Genomic DNA, 6,795 nt, shown 5'->3' on the forward strand with positions numbered 1-6,795 from the left:
CAAATAATATTTAATACATTAATAAATAATATATTGTTTTGACCATTTGAGAGTGGGGGCCCTGTTTGACAGAACCAGATGAACATGCTTGTGGCCAGCACTGATATCAATATATCACTAATTGATACAGGCAAATGTGTAAACTTTGCAGGTTGTGGTAAACAGGTAAAGTGCAGCCATTATCAACCCACTGCAAGATGGAAGCCTCCTCAACAATTCATGCTGAGGGAAATGGACCATAATCTGCCACGCTGGTCCAGTGCGGGTTGGCAGATCGACCGTATTCAGCAGTCAGGGGCTTGAACCCTGGTCTACTCAAAGAGCGTGTGCTACTGCACTCCCACTCCTGACCACTCGGCTACGGAGGCGTATCCACCACCAAAACTGTCAAAAGCACACTAAATTTGTCAAAGGCATTTTAAAGAAAATCTGGACAAATGCCAAAGATCAGAGAAGAATAGGTTGTATGCTTTCGAAAATCCAGTGCGGGTTGGCAGATCGACCGTATTCAGCAGTCAGGGGCTTGAACCCTGGTCTACTCAAAGAGCGTGTGCTACTGCACTCCCACTCCTGACCACTCGGCTACGGAGGCGTATCCACCACCAAAACTGTCAAAAGCACACTAAATTTGTCAAAGGCATTTTAAAGAAAATCTGGACAAATGCCAAAGATCAGAAAAGAATAGGTTGTATGCTTTCGAAAATAGTGTATTTCCATTGTGGTTTAACATGTTGGGTGCCATGAAGATATTGCTACAGACATGTTTTTATTTCTCATTTCTGGCAATTACTGACGTGATTCGTAAGCATACTAATAAAAATTGTATGTATGACACTGCCTTTTCTTCACACCAACAGAAAGAGCGCGGAAAATATCACGATTCCATGGCTGATGACGACTTTAAACCGGAAGGGTTTTTAATTCGTCATCAAATGCAGGAAATCGAACCCGAACCTTGCCAAAGAGGATGGAAGCGAATAACCACTATACCACCATAGAGGGAACGTTGTGAAATGACTGGCGAGATCAAATCTTCTTCGCAAATTTATATTCTAAATTTTGAGAAGTTAACAAATTAATTAAATAGATAAATAATTCATTTCCATCCCAAAAGAAATGTAAAATCAATCAACGAAAATGTGATATATGAAAAAATTCGCTGTTATTTCGAGTATAGATTTTGGTACTTCATTCTAATTAACTCTTACTGTGGCCAATACTTTCTACTAAAATCACGTTACTTACTGCAACTGTTATTGCAAACAAGAAACCTTCTACATCAGTTTATTATGCTTGTTTTAAACGGTGTTCTAAACCAGAAAAAAAATTTGATATTGGAAACACAACTTCCTACGGCATCAGCCATTACTTTCCTATCTACGCCGTCTGAGAAATTGTTGTTGCTAATACGAAATAAAAAGAGAAAAGAAACATCCCACACGTTTCAATGAGTTATCTTCAAAACATTTAAAGATCTGACACATTAAAAAAAATCGTAATTAAACATTCCTTTCGAAAAAATAACATTTAGTAGGAAGTATAATAAACAGATAAATTCCTGACGCTTTTTAAAATATTTTTCTGCATGTTTGTATTAAGAGAAACTGAAAGATTCGTTCAAAACAGCGACGCAACCAGAAGAATTGAGACTAATTCGTAAGGCTTGGTTCGATTCAGGGCCATTCGTACGGCCGGAGACAGCCTGATCAACACGCAAAATTTGCTTTCGTAATAATAAGCTTTCGGCACATTTTTAAAACTACGTATTTTTAGATGTGAACGCAGGCATGTATAATCCTAGAATGGTCCTGGTTCGATTCTCATATAAGAATGGAAGAATTTCTAAAGGTATCTTTGATCAACCGTAGTTAGCCGATCCCAAAAGAAGGAAGGAAGGAACAGTGTTTTCCTTGTGAGATATTTCGCATTTTTCAACCCGCACAACATGCAACTCGGCCAGTAAACACACTTTAGAAAAAAAAAAAGTGCCAAATTAGGACCACCCGAGAACTACCTCATCAACCAGTTTCAGGGAGGAGAGACTCCTTCCTAAGCTCGACTGAGACTGACTAACTCAGCTGCAGCTTGAAAAAAAATACCCATAAATTTTCCCCTCTCTAACTATACCAAGCAGTCGAGTACCCGGCGATGCGCACTTGGCGGAAAAGCAGATTTGACACTGTTTGGTACAATATGCTGAAGCCATGTAGCCTAAATTGCTTTGGTGTTAAAACACATCAACATCATTCTTCTGGAACCGTACTGCTCTGGTGGCATGGTGATCGGCTATCCATATACCTTCTGAAAGATACAGAACTCTCATGGGAACTACTACGCTGCTATTGTCATTAGGAATTCAGACATCGTCTGGCTGCTGCCACCTTGGAGGGCTAATAAGGTAAAATCTCAATCCTTTCAGACTACTTTCAATTCTCTGATGACATCGCATCACATCTGACCAAGCTGACTGTGCTATGCAGCTTCTAGGCAAATCAAAGGTAATAATTGCAGATGACACTAAAGTGACATCTCTTTGGCATAGTACAACCACGTAAAAAAGGGGTTCCCTTGCTAAGGAATTTCCTCTCTTCTACAACTTGGTACTATTCAACAATCAACCAATCACGTTCTCTCTCTATGTGTCAGTCGAATATTGATATCACGGTAACATCTTTCTCAATTGGCCCATATCAAAACTGACTGGACTGTTCGAGAACACTTTCAACCAGTGACAAGGTCATAACTACAATGTCACCAATAATCAAACTTCACGATACAGACTACAGAATGACTCCATCCGCATTGCAACCAAGCACACAAATTGGGATATTAGCATTAGCATTAGTTGAGGAATATGATGTGAGAACGCAAGCTCATAAAGCATCATCCATAAAAATAAAAAAATAAAAAAAAAACCCTTCCCATTTAACCCATCTGGTCACTCCAAATGTTTGTCTAGTTAAACCGTGAATTTATTTCAGCTATCAACTACCACAACAACAGATGGACGTCTGTTCCCAATCAACTTCCTGGTGGCTAAAGGCAAACTTCCCCAAATCTTTTCAACAACAGTTTTTCCTCAATTTGAGGAAATGCCCCTCAGGTTCCTAATCTGAGCAAGCAGCAGAATCCCAACAGCATTGAGCCTGCTCAAACAGTTCAAGGGTTTATACACCTTAATCAGATCACCTCGCAGGTGCCTAGTCTCCACATGCTGCAACTTGCAGGACTTAAACCTCTCTTCATAAGGGCACCGTTTCGTTCCTCTCACCAATCTTGTTCCTCAACTCTGTTCTCGTACTAGCAACACTTGATAAAATGAAACCCCCAGACCTGTACGCAGCACTCATGGTGTGGCATAACCATTGCCCTATACAAGGGGATAATCGCCTCCTTATCTTTGCTAGCAAAATTCCTATATATCATTGACAAAACTCCATTACCTGCTCTGGTAGCCCGTCTGTATTGCTCAGAGAACTTCATATCTGACTGCACAATTACCCCCAGGTATTTTCATTCTCCACCTCCCTGAGTGTAGAACCACACAGTTGGTACGTTTCTCTTGGGTTACTGCTACCCATGTGCAGTACTTTGCATTTGTCAATATTAAACTACTGTTGCCACTTCTCAGCCAATCTGCCGAACTTCTAGATCCTGTTGCAGTAGCGTACTGTCTTCACTGTCATTAATAACTCTGCTAACCTTTGTATCATCTGCAAACTTGGACGTTAAGCCTGTTATACCTTCATCAATATCATTCAAAAAATACACAAAACAACAATGGGTCCAGCTACAAACCCTGGGGGGACTCCACTAACAACATCAGTCCATGTAGAGAAGTGTCCATTTATTACCACTCTCTGCCGTCTCTGACTCAACCATCCTTTTATCCATTACAGCAACTTCCCGTTAATGCAATACCGTACAATTTGTACAGCAGTCTTCCAAGTGCAACAGTATCAAAAGCTTTACTGAAATCCAAGTATACGATATCAAAATTATTTTTTGCATTCAGTTCCTTTGAGCTGGATGCAAAAAATTGCCCTTTGAACCCCTTTTGTCAATTAGGGATACATTTACACATCAATGTGCAAATGTATCCCCAATTGGCAAAAGTCAATGGGTACCAATAGTCAATGGGGACCTCCCCTGAATCTAAGGATGCTCTCATAATTATGGCTAAGGGTTTGCTTACTCCCCTTGCTGCTTCCTTCAATATAACTGGATAGATTCCATCCACCACAGGAGCCTTTTTTTTTAAGTTTAACTTCAACAGTTCCTCCTCCACTTTGCTCTCCGTTATTACAAAATCATTTAGCTTCCTCTTAGAGTTTAGTAAACTTCTGTCCTCCACTTCCTTACGGAATTCCTCATGTGTGAATGTAGATGTAAAATACTCATTCAGTTTGTCAGCTATCTGAGCAGGATCATGAACAGACGAACCATCAATATCAAGTTGTCCAATTTGATTCATCCAATTCCTTCTAGAGTTTACATAGTAAGAATCAGAGCTGTAATACTCAATATGTTCTACGTTGATAATAATATTAGTAAAATAATAAGAGGAGTTTACCTCAATATAGTACGTAGAACACTTCCGTATGATACCCTCCAGAAATTAAAACGGAAAAAACGAAAAAAATGACAACTTACCGGTACATTAGAGTAAATTATAAATAATTAAATAATCAATTTAACACAATTCAAATAAATTTAAAACAATTCAAAATCAAATTAACGCAATTAAAAGAATCTAACGAAAATCGTTCTACGTACTATGTTGAGGTAAACTCCTCTTTTTATTTTACTTCTAGAGTTTACATAAGTAAAGCAGTCTTTGTTGTTTTTCTTTGCATCCATTGTCAAGCATGTATTTCTCGTAACTAGCATTCGCTTGCCTAACCTCCTTTGTGACTTGACTACAGTCTAGCTTATATCTGCCATAGGCTTCTATGTCACCTGCTAATTTATATGCATCCCATGCAATTTTTCTTCTCTACCACGAGCCTCATTAGTTCATCTGACATCCATTTAGGAATAAATCTTACCATCAGGCACTTCTTAAACAGTATTTCTTAGTTGGCATGAAAAGCCTAGTAGCGTTCATGAATAATTCCTTGAAGGCTTCCCATTTAGAATTCGCTGTTTTTAACATCATCAGTTGATAACACTGTATGGAATTTAAAAACTGTCTGAGACCACTGTAGTCACCTTTACGAAAACAAAAACCTTCCCTTTACCTTGATAGTAGTTACATCTTTAAGTAAATTCAACATCAGTACACTATGATCACTGTCACCTATTGATTCCTTTATCTTCAAATTCTTAATGCATGAATAATCACTGCTGATAATCAAGCAGTGTCAAGAGTGTTACTCCCTCTGGTTGCTCCTCGAACATGTTGCTGTAGAAAACACTTCTCCAATAAATCCACAAAAGTCTTCTAGCGTGCAAGTGACCAACCCACATGTTCCAATAGGTTAAAATCCTTCATTACAAGATATGCTCATTTCAAGAAGGATGTAGAGCTGCTGGAACGAGTACAGAGAAGGGCAACAAGATTAGTGAATGGAACAAAGGGGTGCTCTTACGAAGAAAGGCTTAAGTTTTGCAAATTACAGTGTCTGGAGACTAGGCACCAGCGAAGTGATCTGATAGAGGTGTATAAAGCCATGAATGGTTTGAGCATGCTCAATGCTGATGGGATTCTTCCTCTCGCTCAGAATAATCACCTGAGAGGGCATAAATTCAAATTGAGGAAAGACAGATGTAGGATAGACGTGCGGAAATTTGCCTTTAGCCAGCGGGTGGTTGGTTGGTTGGTGGAACAGATTTCCATCCCTTGTCGTGGAAGTTGATAGCCTAAATAAGTTTAAGGCTCAGCTGGACAGGTATTTTGAGCGAACAGAGGGGTGAATTGGAAGTGGTTTTTTTTTTTTTTTTTTGCTGATGCTGCATCAGCTTGCTTTCTTGCATCAAATGCCTCTACTAATGCTAATGCTGATTTAACGGTCCACTAGATTTCTCTGCACAATTGCTCATTATACTCATCAGATTCATTAGTGCTATAACACACTCCTACCCTCATTTTCCCTTTCCCAGTGTTTATGTCACACCAAACTGACTCAACATTGTACTAATCCACCCATGTCAGGACATACCCTGGCAGGACCAGGGTATGTCTGCCAGGGGCAAAGGTTGATGACGTTGTAGAGCGAATATGATCTTTTAAGGGCACAAAAGGTGATATAGTTGTACACGTTGGCACTAACGATATTAAGAGTAGGCGACCGGCAGAATTACTTAACAAGTACAGGTCACTGTTGAACAAAAGCAGAGAATTAGGGTTGAATTTGAAAGTGTCTGCAATTCTGCCCAGACACGATAGGAGGGAGTATATGATGAGAGCCTTGTCGATCAATTCGGCCCTGGAAAGATTGTGCAAGGCTCAAGGGGTAGAATTTTTTTCAGCTTGGACTGTACTTGTTAACAGGAGAGATTGCTTCTACAGGGATGGGATACACTTAAATAGAAAGGGTGCAAGAATATTTGCTGATGCTATCGAGGCAGTGTTAGGTGGGTCGGAAAACTGCTAGCTTGGGGGGAGACAAAGACCAATAGATTGACAGTAGCCACTGGCAGAGGTGAAAGAGATTCTTGCACTGCTTCTATTAGAATGAGCAGAAGCCTGAAAAACAAGATGCATGATATTTCAGAGACTGCTGGGAGCCATTGCGGTACAAGTAAACACATGGATTGTGTTAGGGTAGCTAAGAATAGAAACAGGTGCAGGTA

At 39.7% G+C, this 6,795-nt stretch overlaps 1 protein-coding gene across 1 annotated transcript in view; it reads right to left on the reverse strand.

The window, feature by feature from the left end:
- Positions 1-1,356, reverse strand: part of LOC150075440 (transmembrane and coiled-coil domains protein 2-like) — a 155,949-nt gene extending 154,593 nt beyond the window's left edge. The window contains exon 1 of the mRNA XM_090389306.1: positions 1,246-1,356. The gene's annotated coding sequence lies outside the window, so the exon portion shown is untranslated. The remainder of the gene's footprint in view (positions 1-1,245) is intronic.
- Positions 1,357-6,795: the final 5,439 nt, after the last annotated feature.

This window comes from Mastigoproctus giganteus, chromosome 14, assembly GCF_048544385.1.
Source record: "Mastigoproctus giganteus isolate SK-2022 chromosome 14, ASM4854438v1, whole genome shotgun sequence".
Classification (NCBI taxonomy): domain Eukaryota; kingdom Metazoa; phylum Arthropoda; class Arachnida; order Uropygi; family Thelyphonidae; genus Mastigoproctus; species Mastigoproctus giganteus.